Raw genomic sequence first — 14,519 nt, forward strand, 5'->3', positions numbered from 1 at the left:
TAATGTAATGTTGAGTACCTAGGCCTGTAAGTGCTGACCTTAACAACACTGCAGGGATTCAGAACACAGCAGCCCATCTGGGCAGCAGCACAGGCTCATGGGAGTCAATCCCCTCAGTGCTCTGTTCTCTTCACTGGTTCCCTATTGAATGCTGGCTGAAATTCAAAGTTTGTCTTCAGAGCCCTCCATGGGACTGACACAAGTTACTGAAACTCCCTCACCCTCCATGAAATTAATAGGCAGCAGGAAGTATTTCTCCACACGCGTAAAGGGATGCTGTGAAGGCCAAAAGTATAACTGGATTCCAAAAAGAATGAGATCAGTTCATGGAGGATAGGTCCATCAGTGGCTATTAGCCAAGATGGTCAGGGATGCAATCCCATGCTCTGGGTGTCACTAAACCTCCAACAACTAGAAGCTGGGACTGGGCAACGGAATGGATCATTCCGTAAATGCCCTGTTCTCTTCAATCCCTCTGAAGTCCCTGGCCGTGGCCATGTGAGGCTACATGGACCATTAATCTGATCCAGTATGGCTGTTTTTATAGAATCATAGCCTCGTACAGCCAGCCTCAAGAGTGAAATCTGTGTGTGCAGGAGACCAAACTTTGTCTGTAACTGCCCCATCAATCTGAAACCCAACCCCAAAAAGAGATCAGTGTGCACAAACCTCTGTGCATGCAAAACCTCTTCTGCAGCCAGCCTTCCCACAATATCAGGACATGCGCACACAAGCCCACTCCATGCTGACTAGAGGAGAGTGAGCAAACTTATGTGTGCACTTCATAATGCTGGGTGGTGCTCAGATACACAGTGATGGAGGCCATAGAACACAGAGAGACAGATAGTCCTAATGCCACATTGAGAGGAACATGAAGAGCACAGGAAAGAGTTGCAGGTGAAATGTCCCCCTCATCCCCGTCCAGCTGTTGTACCTATGCTTTGCACATTGAACCTCCTGAGCTTCTGCTCAGGTGAAAGCACTTCTCCCTTTCCCTCTCTGCCTGATGGAAGTTCTGTATCACAGTTGCCAGCTCCCCTGGGTAGGGAAAAATAAGGCCCTCAGTATTTATTAATTTCCTATCCTAGGTTTTGTTTCCTTACTAAGAAAAAAGAATGAATAACAATGATTCATTAGGTCACTGAATCCTTTAAAATCCACAGTTGTTAAAGTGGAGGAAACAATGTTCAATCCTCTGTGTCTATCTGAGAAAACCCTCTTTCTTTCTCCAGACACTTTCTCTAGCATCTTTTCTTCTTTAAAAGAAAATGTCTTTCTTCTAAGCAATTAAACATTTAAAAAACGCCATTTTCCTCAATCATATTTTCCCATCTCCCCTTTCCTGGATGGCAATCACGTCCTCCAGCTCCCATGCTGGGAAGGATATTCTGCCACTGGTCACATCTGGTTCCCTGATGAGCTCCACAGGCAGCTGGACTGGAGTTGTTTTCTGGGTCAGATGACCTGTCTAGGTTGCCCTATCTTTCTGAACACCAATTCTTTCTGAATCCCTTTTGAGTCTAAGAATCTTTTATTTTTTTCAGCACTTTTATCTGCTTGAGAATAAACTTCTGCACAAATGCTCTTGAGATCAATATGCAGATCTTTATATGGTAAAAAAAGAGGTATTTCTTTGGGCAATCTGGTGGAGATTTTTTGTACTGACTTTTAGACTAGTCGCATACTGGTATGCATTCCTTTAGCATTAATGTTTCCTTTGGGACTCAAACCTTACAGAAATATGAGAATGGAGCATGTATGCAGAAGATATACTATGAAAGTAGCCTGCATGTACTGTGTGTGGAGAGGACATGCTGCAGCTTTATAACTAGAAAGGAGAATATGCAGTCGTCTTCTCGGTCAACTTTGACCAAAGCGTTCCTCCAAACGTTGTCTATTGTTTTCCTTTAGGGTTCAAAAAGCTTTTGTTGAAAATAACTCCTAGCAGGAAGTTTTCAAAGTATACTCTATTAAGAAGAAAACTAACAAATGAGAGAGCATGCATATATGATACATATGGTGAAATCCAGGGCCTATTTAAGTCAATGGAACCAGGATTTCACCAGTAATGGAGTAAGGATGAAGAAAACTATGACAATAGCGTTCAGAATAAACTTTAAAAATCAATCCACCAGACTGTATGTTGATTTAAAATCCTTAAGGATTACTGCCAGTTAACAATCGTGGGTGTGTGTGTGTGTGTGTGTGTGTGTGTGGGTGTGTGGTTTTTTTTTTTTTTTTTTTTTTTAACAAATCTCCTTGCTTGCATCATTTGAAACTGAAAGAAAAAAAAAATCAGATTTAATTTGTGGTCCACCATTTATGCTGTGTGTTTACTTTTTGCACTTTACTCAGTTTGGACAATGAAAATAGACTAGCTAGTTTCACTTCCTGTTTCACATGTGCTAGGGCAATGTTGGGTTGCAAATACTGTTTGCACTGCTGCATATTCCCTTTATTTTTAAAGAAGCACATAAATAGTGCTATTTGTTTTTATTAAAAAATATTTCCATTAGAACATATACAGAGAGAGCTTTATAAACATAAAGACTTGTTTGCATCCAAACATAAAATTGTTTTTGTTTAGGTTAAAAAAAGAAAATTAAGTTCTTCAGTTGGTTCTATTAATTTGTGCAAACCCTTCCTCCCCCCCCCCCCCCCGCCAAAAGCCTAAACTGTCCCTAGATCAACACATCATTGCACTGTGTACACAGTTAATCTGATCAAATGAAAATGGTTAATGAGACTTGTGAATGGCAACACTTTCATTGAAATGGATGTTCACAAAAATGTGTTGATTTAGAGACTTAAAAGCCTAACACTGCAATCCTTGGGCAGTCAGCACTTGCTCTGAATTAAAAGGAAGCTTTGGGTGTTCAGGCACACGGTTTTTAACCTTGCTGTGCAGAGCCAGGCTGCAGGATCCATTAATAACTTTGTTTTAAAATTGATTACATTTGACACACAAAACTTCCAGAAAAAATTATTGGATTTTTTCCTTTCATATTTGGGTTGTTCAGAAAGGAATTTCACATGGAACAATAATAATAATATATTAAACTAGGCACATCTCTGTCGAGACTTAATTGAGGAAATTAAATTTTCTTTTCTAATTGCATTCTGTTGGTAATCTAAAGTAATTCTGTCTGGTCTGTCTAATTCGGCAATAAAAGAGCCTGGATGTTGGAGCGGTGCACAAGAATGTAGCCCATGTTTAAAGGCTTCTTTACTGCCTAGAAGGACAGTAACTGAAAGCAGAATAACTAAAAACTTTCTGGTTTCATTTGATGTTACCCACTTAACAAGTCCTTACACCTCTGTCCATATGAAAAAGCCCATGCTCCACCAATCTTGGGAAAATTGAGTTTGGGTAAAAAAAATGGAATTAATTTTGTTTCACTCTAAGCACTTCCCTTATGTTTCAGATTTTGTACTGATGGACTGATGATATAATTTGCTTTAAAACCAGGTGGCCTCTTAGTTTCCATCTGGTGTGTCTATTACTCTGTCTCTAGTGAGAAGCATAGCATAGCTGTGCAAGCATCTGTACCCATGAGAGAAAACTCTTTACATTATCAAAAATGTTCAAGGAGATAGTATATACTCTTGCAACATCTTAAGTATCAGACATATTAGGGACTTGAGCCTCTGGAAGAGTCTTGTCTACATGTGCCCAAACTGACTACACAGCTGAGTTTACCTTACAGTTGTGGAAGAAACTTTCGCAACAAAACTCCAACCCAGTCAAATTCCCCTGGTCAAATGCAACAGAGGGTCCTGTGGCACCTTTGAGACTAACAGAAATTCCCCTGGTCAAATGGTTTCAGGTCCTACTGATGCAATTGCCTTCAAATTACACAAACCTTTTGCTATATCTTCTTGTCTCTGGATTCCAGAGATGGCATTGTTTTGGCAAAAAGTTTGCTTGAAACTAGGAATTTTAATTGATAAATTACTGAGTTTAAGCCAAGATTTGTCATGAAGTTTCAGATTAATGCAAAATAGAAACTTATCTTGGACCTTATGAAACCACACAAGTTAAACCTACAGGAAAAAATAACTTATTCTAACCAAAATGTGTCGGGTAACAGGTTCTACACAGAACTGATTTACATGCTGTGGTCAGACTGTCTGCAAAGAGAGGTGGCTCTTCTACAAATCTAATATGATATTCTATTTAGACTGTAATGTAAGAGAACATTGGTTTAGGAAGGAGGGCAGGGTTGTCTGTGTGGGGGGTATACAGTGCCTAGCGTAGTGGCACCCCAATCTCAGAGGCAGGCCTGTAGATACTACCTCAATGCAAATAATAAATAACAAATAGAAGATGTTATTGATAAAGTACCTTGGATATTGTGCATTGGGACTGTCCTCTCAAGCCAACTCTAGTCCAGTTGCAGGGTATCTAAAATAATTCTTAAACATAAGAGGTTTAAGGAACAGAGCAGGTGGGATATAACTGATAATTTTGTCACAAAGTGGGGGAGTTTGCTGTGTGCTGAATGTTCTGCCCCAGCCGTCTATCATCCTGTGTTAATAAACCAGTCTGGTTTGACTGGCCACATTGTCTGGTGTGTCAAATCCACATGCAGGGTAACAATAACATATGATGAGAAATACTCCTTTTTAGGAGAAAATACAAATGGAACCATTGGAGTGGAATCAAAGGTGAGAAATCAAGAATACGTTAAAACTGCCCCTTAGAGCTGTATAGTTACACCCAAGCCCCAAACAGTGCTCCTTTTGCGGCACTCCTTGAGAATTAAAGAGCTGCTTCAAAGTTACCCTTTGTCTGAATTTCACCATTAGACATACATGTGAGGAAGATGTGTTGAAATCAAACAGGAGTGGGTATTGTGGGAAAGATGGAAAACCCTGCCTAGCTGATGCATACATGTATCTATCACTAATGTTAAAAAGCATAATGCCATGTGTGACGGTTTATGGGATACCCAGGACTGAGAGTCAACCTCTTACCCCCGCCTCCAGTGTGAGGGAGTCTTGCTTGTGGTAACTGGGTGTTACTCCCTGACACTGCCAACTTGTTAGTCACTCAAGGATTTGCTGCTGGGCTATGCCAGCCTTGTCTTTGTCTTGCAGGTTAACAATAGGTTAGGGTTACCATACATCTGGATTTTCCCGGACATGTCCGGCTTTTTGGGCTTCAAATCTCCGTCTGGGGGGAAATCCCAAAAAGCCGGACATATCTGGGAAAATAGGGAGGGAAGGCCCGGCAGTGCTCGGCCGGGCCTGGGCCCGGGCCGGCGGTGCTCGGCAGGGGCTGGGGCCGGGAGCGTGGGGCCTGGGGCGGCGCGGTGCTCGGCTGGGGGCCGGGGGCGCGGGCACTTGGCTGGGGGCCAGCGCCCCAGGGCCCGAGCCGGGCAGGAGACGCTGGGGCCAGAGCCTCTTGGCCTGGGCCGGCCGGCCGCCGAAGGGAGCCGCTCGGCCAGGGGGGCTGGACTGGGCCGCGCTGCACCCTGCCCCAGCCCCAGCTTACCTGCTGCCTCCTCCCTGTTTCAGGCTTCCCGCGAACATTTGATTCATGAGAAGCGGGGGAGGGGGAGGAGCAGGGGGTGGAGCGTTCAGGGGAGGGGGCAGAGTTAGGGCGGGGCTGGGGGCGGGAAGGGGCAGAGTTGGGGCGGGGCCGGGGCCCCATGGGGTGTCCTCCTTTTTAAAAATTAAAATATGGTAACCCTACAATAGGTGAACCCCAATCCCCAAATCTCTTTGAATCATTCCTCTGTGATATCCAGCCTGACACTGGCTACTCACAGAAATCCCAAATCTTCTGCAACCGAAGGAAACAGTGTGACCCAGTTTAGTAGTTTTACATTAAATCACTGCTCCTGTTTAACTGTGAGCACTTATAAATTACTTACTTTCGTTTTATTAAGAAAGAATGGAGAGTTCTCTAGAAACAAGAGAGAGAAGACTGGTAGAAACTCATTTACAATACGAAACAAAATCATAAAGCGTGAACCTGGGTCTACACCTAAGTTACCTTTCCTATCTAATAAAGTAGTTTTCTCCTCAAAGTTCAGGCTGTTGCAGAGCTGGCTGGCTGGAATCAGGATCCAATTTTTCAGGAGAACCAGGATGTCTCCTCAGTGAAAGGATGTAGAGTATCTTTCCCCCTCCTCTGTTATACTGAAATAGTCTTTTGTCTTTATTCATAGACAGGGCAAACTGGTCTTCTGTAATGTTCCTTTTTTACCTCCAAGTGGCTTTGATTGTTTGCAGTTGTCTGATGGTTTTCCATTGATAGTCTTGGGAAGGAATAAGGCTAGACAACTGAGCCTTGCATTACCTCACTGACTAAACATGGCAGGATGACCGCTCCTTTTCGAATCGGCCATCATCAAGACTTTTTATCTTCTGGTGACAAACTTCTACTCCAAGTCCATAAAGTATACTTTCCATATAGTTACCTTAATATTACCTGTACATACATCTCACAATGATTGTCTTGATAGTCATAAGCTTTATGTAGATACCTTACATATTACTTTTTATGGGTAAATATACTGCAAGACATGTTTGGTGTAATGAATTTGTCAGCTCTGAGAGTTGTTTGCAAAGAATAGGGGACCGTTTGACACTTTAGGCCAAGTTTAAAACTAGAAACTTTTGCTGGTATAGCAATTTTGGTTAGGGGCATGATTGTGTTGCACCATTTCTATACCTGCAAAAGCCCTAGTCTAGATGTAGTTATATTGGCATAAAGTGCTTTTGCTGGTATAATTTATTTTGCTTATCAAACTTGTATAAGCTATACTAACAAAAGCATTTTTTTTGTCTGTGTAATTTGTATGCATGTGCCCTAGGAAGGTTTTTATAAGAATATACCTGTGTAACTATACCAGCAAACTGTTTTGAGTGTAAACTAGAATTTAGTTTACAAAAACATAATTTTACAAACAAAATGTATTTTTCACCATATAAACTGTTTGGCAAAGCTGGGTGAGAAGTATAAACAATGAAATCAGAGTAGTTAATTTCACTTCTATTTCTAGTTAATTTCACCTTTGGGTTCTCTTTCACTAGTAAAAAAAATGCTATCACATTTAGTTTTAAAATACAGCAGAGGGATGTTTAAATCTCTGCTTCTCTACAAACTAGTATTTTATTTTAAAAAAAAGAAGAAAAAAACATCATGGAAATATTTCTGTTCCTTGTGTTTTGAAAAATCATATTGAATGTATAGCAAAGCCCAAATTTTAGATTTGGACTAAGGCTCCAATCCTCAACCCACTTATTCAAGGCTTACTTTTATAAAACTAGTCCTGTTGACTTCAGTGGAACTACTTCCATTTGTCCTTAATGTTTAGTGCATGTGTGCTTGTAAGATGGAGCACCTCATTTGAGTGTCTTTTGAATGGACATTATGTACATACATCAATAGGAAAAGAAAAATGTAAATGTTGGGGAAAGAAATTCTAAATATATGACTTTGCCTTTGTTGCAACTAATTTCTAACCCTCTCACTATCACTGCTCATTTCCTGTTAAGCACAGAGGTGGAGGGGAATTTTATCTGGATCAGAAGGGGGAAACAAAAGGTATAAATTAACAAAATGACTAGGTACATATGTGCACCCTGTCCCTCTCAGGGGGAAAAGACGTGAGCATTGTCTCCTGACCTATAAATCATTTGAGAAAGTAATTTTCTGTGGGAGTAAAGGTGACGAGACTGTGATGGTGGTGGGAGGGCATTTCTAATTTTGTTTTCCACAGTACAGTTTTGCTGTTGCTATGACTCATCTTAGGATGTGGAAAAACCCACAAGTTAAAAACAGAAGTTAAACAAACTTGCAGGTAAATTTCTATTATTTATATCCGTAGTTCAGTATTCAGGTCCATTCTGGCAGAATTTAACTCTCCCTTGTAGAATTCCCACAGCCCGTAGGGCCCTAGCTGCTGTTAGCCCTAGGGCGGGAGCACCCACAGGCTTTGGGGTCCTGCTGTGTCAGGCGCTGTACAAACGCTGAGGGCTCAGGAGCTGTTCCCGCTTGTGGGCATGGCTCACGCAAGCCCCAGGACAGTCTCCTAGCCGGTCCCAGGCAGAGAGCTGGGGGGCCGGTACATCCCCCCCCCCTCGCGGAGGGCCTCCCCTTGCACCCCCGGTTCCCCCAGTGCCCCTCTGGGCGGCCTGTGCCCTCCCTGAGCGAAGCCTCAACAGGCTTGGCGCCGCCGTGCTCCCCCTCCTCGGGCCGGACCCCTTCGCGCCCCGGGGTGTCTGCCCGGGCTCCGGGCTCCCCGGGCCCGTGGGCTGGGGCGGGCGGAGCCGCCGGGGAGGGGGCGCGCCCCCGCCCTGCCCCCACCCCCAGCTCTGGGCCCGGGCCAGGCCGGCGCGCGCTCCCGGGCGGCAGGGCCTGCGTGGCAGCCGGGGTGGCGCGCGCCCGCGTAGGGGGAGGGAGCCGAGCAGGAGGCGCGGGCCCGGGTGGGGGCGTCGGGAGCGCGCGGCGAAGTTGTGTCCGGGACTCGCTGCCGCGGACTCGGAGCGGGGCTGCGGGACTCGCCGCAGGTAAGGGGCCGCCGCGCAGCCCGGGGCTCGTCCCCACGGCCCCTGCTCCCGGGGGGTCACCCTGACCCCGCGCGCCCGCGGCGGGGCCCTCCCGGGAGGCAACAAGTGTGTGAGGGGGTGTGTTCTGCTGTGTGTGTGCGTGTGGGGTGTGCTCGCTCTGTGTGTGCGCCGTGTGTGTGTGTGTGCGCGCGCGCGCGGGGGTGGTGTGTTCTCTGGGTGTGGGGGGTGGTGTGTGGTGTGCTCTGCGTGTGCGCCGTGTGTGTGGTGTGGTGTGCTCTGCGTGTGCGCCGTGTGTGTGGTGTGGTGTGCTCTACTCTGTGTGTGCGCCGTGTGTGTGTGTGTGGTGGTGTGCTGTGTGTGTGTGTGGGGGGGTGCTCTCTGAGTGTGGGGAGGTGGGGGTGGTGGTGTGCTCTCTGTGTGTGTGTGTGGGGGGTGTGTGCTCTGCTCTGGGTGGGTGGTGAACTGAGCCCCTGGGACCAGGCATGGGGGCTGGCCACTGTCCTGCCTGGGCCGGGCAAAGGCGTGTGGCACATGGGTTGGCCTGTGGGGGCCCGGGGAAGGCCGGTGGTAGGGCGCATGTGGACTGGCCACTGTCTTGCAGGGCCTTTGGGGAAGGCACATGGACTTGCTGTTGTTCTGCGGGGGCCGGGGAAGGTCCATGTCGCAGGAGAACAGGACTTGCTGGTCTCTCCTTTTGGGACACCTGTCTCTATTCTGTCCTTTTTTTTTTTTTTTAATGTATTTAGTGGCCAGGTTAGGGACCAGCTTGGGTGTAATGCTCAGGAACAGTATTCTGCAGTCATTCCCGCTGCCTAAACTTGCCTTCCTTCGTTCCCTTAGATGGTGTCTTTGTGTAGCATCCAAGCAGGGGTTTGTGGCATCATTAGGAGAAAAGGACTAGAGTCATAGAGTTAGACAAGGAAAAGTCCTCTGAGGACCTATTACTTCTTCCCACCCTCTACAGAGCTAGTGCAGGGATATTTCCTAATGTATATTTTTGTGCTTTGTTCATTCTAAATGTTCCAGGCAAATAGGACTTTAACCACTTCCTCTGGGAGACTAGTCCATAACAGACTAGATTGGACAATGGTTCTCAGCCCGAGGTCTGGGGTGCCCTGGGGGACCACGAGCAGGGGTCCGCTAAATAGGGACAGTGTTAGAATCGCTGGGGCCCAGGGCGGAAAGCAGAATCCCATTACAGGGCCTGAAACCCAGGGCTCTGAACCACATAATTAGGTGTTGAAGCCGAAGCCTGAGCAATGTAGCTTCACGGGGGCCCCTGTGGCGTGGGGCCTCAGGCAACTGCCCTGTTTGCTACCCCTTAATGCAGGCCCTGGCTTTTATATGCAGAAAAACAGTTGTTATGGCACAGGTGGGCCGTGGAGTTTTTATAGCATGTTGAGGGGGCCTTAGAAAGAAAAAGGTTGACACCCCCTGGACTAGAACTCACTGTCAAGAATAGCATCATAGTGTCACAGAGTAATGTGGACTGCGACTTGTGGACTGGGAGCATGTGGACATCAGTCTTAATGTAGCGGAAAGAAACAACGTAAATATGAGAGGCAGAGAGAGGAGGAGGAGATAAGTGATCTTTGAAGAAATTTGAGAAGTGTTGAGCGATAGTGCCACGGCTCCCTTTGGCCGTGTGACTTTCCCTGTTTATTGCAACTCTTGATTTTGGGACTAACCCATATCTGGACAAATCTGAGAAGAGTTGAAATGACACCAAAATGCAGTTTTTTCCTCTCTTGGATGGTTTGTTGATCTATAAGTGCTGTTAGGAAAGGTGTTATTAGACAACATTGCTTCTGGAGTTAAGCAAGGTTAAAATTACTTTAAAAATAGGGCTATTTGTGTGGTTTTATGTGGGTTGGTGTCAGGTTGCAGTTTTTTTTTTTTTTTTTTACATTAGAGATGGTGGTGCTGCCAGATACATATGCCTTAGCCAGTGATTCCCACATATTTCTATTCTGATCTGGAAGAGAGAAATCACCTCATGTAATAGGTCCTCTACTATCCTCTAAAACAGTGGTTCTCAACCAGGGGTATGTGTACCCCTGGGAAGTGCTCAGAGGTCTTCCAGAGGGTACATCAACTCATTTAGATATTTGCCTAGTTTTACAACAGGCTACATAAAAAGCACTAGTGAAGTCAGTACAAACTAAAATTTCATAGACAATGATTTGTTTATACTGCTCTGTGTACTATACACTGAAATGAAAGTACAATATTTATATTTCAATTGATTTATTTTATAATTATATGGTGGTAATGAGAAAGCAAGCAATTTTTCAGTAATAGCGTGCAGTGAGACTTTTGTATTTTTATGTCTGATTTTGTAAGTTTTTAAGTAAGGTGAAACTTGGGGGTACACAGGACAGATCAGACTCTTGAAAGGGGTACAGTAGTCTGGAAAGGTTGAGATCCACTGCTCTAAAAACCCTTACCTTCTCTATTGCCTTCTCTTCTGTGGGGTTGTGGGCCATGAATAGAGCTCTGCAATCACTGGTTAGTCTATGGACTCTAGTCTGAGATCTTCTCTACTGCCAGACACTTTCCATTTGGGGACTTTTCTGTTTATTGTTTTTTAACATTCTGCTGAACATTTTAAGGGAGGGGAACCTAACTAGTCTTAGAGTGCTTTATTTTATGTTGTTATTAAATGGCGTATAGTTTTTCTGGAATAAAATCAGTACATTTGGAGACACAAAATCTCTCTGTAGTTGGAATATTTGATTTGGGCTGAACAGTGAAATGCCATTTTCTTTAACATGTTCTTCAATCCAAAGTGTGATTTGCACTATTTTAGAATGATGAACAGCTTTCTAAACAACTCCATCTGTCTGTGTATTTTTATCAATGAGAGTTCTACGGTATTTCACAGAATAAATAATCTGATAGGAAATACTATGACAATTGAAAGTTCGGTGATGCAGATTCCTTATATGAACTTCTTCCTGTCCTCCCACTGTCTCCTTTAATATTTTATGAAGCAGTACAAGGAAACATTTAATGTATGTGACATTTACACTGTGTTGATATTTTGACATATTTCTTGACACTGAGTCAAACTTTTATTGTCAGAATAATTTTATTCCTGTGGATTTTCTGTCTAAGGACCAAGTTCTTTTCTGTTTGTGGAACTTGTTTTAGGCTAGGGCTGCTGTACTATTTCCTATGGCTTACATTTTAAAAATAATGGGGGATGGGTGGGGGACGCCTTCACTGTAATGGAAGAGAAGTATTTCCAGTGAGAAGTGAGATTTCAAAATGCATGTGATTTTTTTTTACAACCCAAGGAGGAACTCATTAGTACAAAATCAACATTTTTTCCTCTGTTTTAATAATCTCAGTTATGGGTACTAACATGCAAAAACAGTCATCCTCCTTCATCTCCATGAAAGAAATATAATTCAACTAAGGAGAAGAATTCCAGGAAAAGAATGTCAAAATAACTTGATTGTGGGTTTTGTTCTGGTTACAGTGTTCTAAACTGTTCAGTTTTTCATTAAAGTTTATGAAATTTCAGTTTTGTTTAGTTCTGTGAAAAGTGTGCAAAGTTAATAACAATTCAAAACCCCTATGCCCATGTCTGCCCTGGAAATTGAGTTTATTTATAAAACCTGCTTTTCCCCTCCTGCCTGACAGTCACTGTTCAGGTGTATGACACAAATGTATACTTTGTACTGAATACTTTGGGCCTAAATTGTCTTTTCTAAGCGCTCCCCATAAAGGAGGAAGAGCAGCAGTAGCTAATTATCTGAAACTTATGTTTGTGATTTACCTAACTAAGTCCTTTTTGGTTTTATTCAGAGATTATTGATGTCTTGAAAGGCTTTAAATGGAAGAAGAACGAGGAGTACTTGTGGCACCTTGGATATGCTCAAATTTATTTGAGCATAAGGTTTCATGGGCTAAAACCCACTTCGTCGGATGCATGCAGTGGAAAATACATCCGATGAAGTGGGTTTTAGCCCACGAAAGCTTATGCTCAAATAAATTTGTTAGTCTCTAAGGTGCCACAAGTACTACTCATTCTTTTTGCTGATACAGACTAACACTACCACTCTGAAACCTGTTTAAATGAAAAATATTTCTTGCACTGTGTGGTCTAGTCACATAAATTCTGAGCACCGGACTAAGAGCCAGAACCTCTTGATTCCGACTTTTCCTTCAACCTCTCCACCTCAATTTCCTCACCTGTAAAATGTGAATATTTCAGCTCCAAAATGTACTGTGAAGATTAATTAGGTGATATGCATATAGAACTTTGAAGATGGGAGGAGCCATAAGTGCTAAATATCTTTTACCTCAAGGCACCGAAAAAGTGATTTCAACAAGCAAACATAAAAAATCAGACGATGCAAACTAGAACAGTCAGCAGAGTAAATAGGGTAAGAAGTGAAAAATAGAAACATCTTCAATTTATGTTTAAAGCAAGAAAAGTCATCAGTGTGCATGTTGGAAGGGATGAGGGAGTTGCATTACACAAGAAAAACACAAGCAAAAGCTGAACAATGAATTACAGAGCTGTGGACATCAATGTAAGATCTAATACTGAGCAGCAAAACAGTCTTTAATGAAACAGTCTTTAGTTGGGGGACACAGCATCTCAGAAACCAGATTAGTCTTATAACTATATGTGTGATTTAAACATTTTCTAACTTACTGCTGTTAGATTTGCATGATGTGGAAGAAGCAGTTCATGGCTCTGACAGTTGTGAAATTTGGTTTCCTCTCTACCAGATCAGAAATCAATGGAAGTTCATTACAGAAAACAGGCTGGCTTTTAATATTTAAACAAACTTTCCTTTTTGCATTGTGGCTTATCACTAGGAGGTTACTCAACATGTTAAGGTCAAGATAAAAATCATGTATTAACATTCTTAACATCTTTAGAATTTTACATTGAATTTCAGTACATTGATTGTACTTCATAGAGAGAGAGAGAGGCATGATCGTGTGGTCTGAGCAGAGACTTAGGAGCCACTACTATTGAAGTCCAGTTCGATTTCTGACACACACTCCCCCTTTTGCCTTGGAAAACCATTTAACCTTTGTCTGTTTTCCCCATGTATATATGGAAGAAAATAATTCAGCGTTGCTTACCTACCTAATAGGGTGGTTTTGTTTAAAAAAGAAAAATTGCTTGTACAGCTCTTTGAAGATAAAGTTCTAAGTTTTTTTTTACCAAACATAGCAAATATGTTTAATAGTAATAAACTCTATTGTACATAAGTCTTTCATGCCAATATAAATTTCTGAAGTGGATGGATGTTTAAATGTGAGGTTAGTCGTGAGCACCATTGTTAGCATGTGGATCATTTTGGGAGTAAAGTGGATGTCACTAGCAGCTTTCAGCTTGTAGCTGCCAGTCATCTGGACACCATGTGTGTCTGCTTGTGAAACACTTTCAGCAAGAAACTTCATTCTTCTGCTTGGGATCTTAAAGGGGAGGACTTGTGAAAAACTCACCCGTCTGCTGCATAAATCAGGTGCTTCATAAGCTACAGGTTCCTATGGGACTAGTTTATTTAAAGACAGTAGCAAGGAATCTTAAAGAAACATTTTTGGGAATGCCCAGGGTGTTGATCCACTACTATCCATGTTTGATGGCATAAATGAACTCCAAATATTTAGATTGGTCAGAATCAAGTACTAGTATTGTGTCTGTTTGCCAGAGAAGCTGAATTTTTTTAAGGTCCAGTCGACCATTAGTTTAACTTCCCGACACTGTGTTTAGAGAGAAGTACTTTGGGTGTGATCTAGCGAGCTGATGTCTGCTTTAATAAGATCCTTAATTTAAAATTTAAACAAAAAAGTCAACATGGGGTAAACATCCGATTTTCTTTCTGTCTCTATGTGCAGTAACATCAAACACTAAAGATTTATATTTTACATAATGTTGATCCAAAGAACACCCAGATATTTTATCTTTGGTATGAAGGGTGGAATCTACATTTCTATTCAAGATTTCAAAAGGTTATGTGTTGTTA

General features: G+C 43.0%; 1 protein-coding gene across 5 annotated transcripts in view; it reads left to right on the top strand.

Annotated features, from left to right (window-relative positions):
- The first annotated feature begins 8,396 nt into the window (after window positions 1–8,396).
- The window catches only part of NEK6 (NIMA related kinase 6), a 117,271-nt gene continuing 111,148 nt past the window's right edge, over window positions 8,397–14,519 (top strand). For 4 of the 5 annotated variants that reach the window (XM_034793958.1, XM_034793961.1, XM_034793960.1 and 1 more), the window contains exon 1: window positions 8,397–8,523. The gene's annotated coding sequence lies outside the window, so the exon portion shown is untranslated. The remainder of the gene's footprint in view (window positions 8,524–14,519) is intronic. The other variant, XM_034793959.1, reaches the window with a different exon arrangement.

The sequence above is a fragment of the Trachemys scripta genome, chromosome 17 (assembly GCF_013100865.1).
Source record: "Trachemys scripta elegans isolate TJP31775 chromosome 17, CAS_Tse_1.0, whole genome shotgun sequence".
Classification (NCBI taxonomy): domain Eukaryota; kingdom Metazoa; phylum Chordata; order Testudines; family Emydidae; genus Trachemys; species Trachemys scripta.